Here is a 629-nt window from a genome sequence, read left to right on the forward strand (position 1 = left end):
ATAATATAATAAAATATTTATCTTATTGCAGTCACTTTTGAGAAGGCAAAAGAGGGGCAAAAAGAAATCAAAGAACAGAAAGAACGGTAAGTAACAGACTTGCATTTTGTTCCAAAAAAATAAAAATTCTTCAAAAGATTTGACCTTTGAAAGAGCAAAATAATTAATTTGTACTGTTTTATTTAAAGTATTGTTTCTTTTCAAATAAAGGTCATATCTATTAGCCACTGGATTCTCTGGAATACTAAAAAGACAGAGACTTGAAAGCACTCAAGGAATGTCAAATAATCAGCTACAACCACTTCCTGCAGTAACACCTGCATCTACATACAGAATGTCAGCTGATGGTGAGTCAACTTCTTTTGACATAATCAATATGAGAAGTTTTTTTCTCTTTTTTATAATTATAGCATAACTCATTTTACACAACAGACAAGGATGAGCTCCTCCAAATGCTGAGAGACATCAAGAGCACAGTTCAGGAAAACTCTGCTATGTTAAAGAAACTACTAAAAGACAATACGGTTTCTGAAGCCCCCAGCAGTACAAGTGTGCCTTCAAAAGACATTAAAGCAAACCTAAAACTGCCTCTTAGAACCTTTGAAGATGTGGCCAGGACTGAAAGAGAG

The sequence above is a fragment of the Sinocyclocheilus rhinocerous genome, unplaced genomic scaffold, assembly GCF_001515625.1.
Source record: "Sinocyclocheilus rhinocerous isolate Xijiao unplaced genomic scaffold, SAMN03320098_v1.1 scaffold1433, whole genome shotgun sequence".
NCBI classification, from domain to species: domain Eukaryota; kingdom Metazoa; phylum Chordata; class Actinopteri; order Cypriniformes; family Cyprinidae; genus Sinocyclocheilus; species Sinocyclocheilus rhinocerous.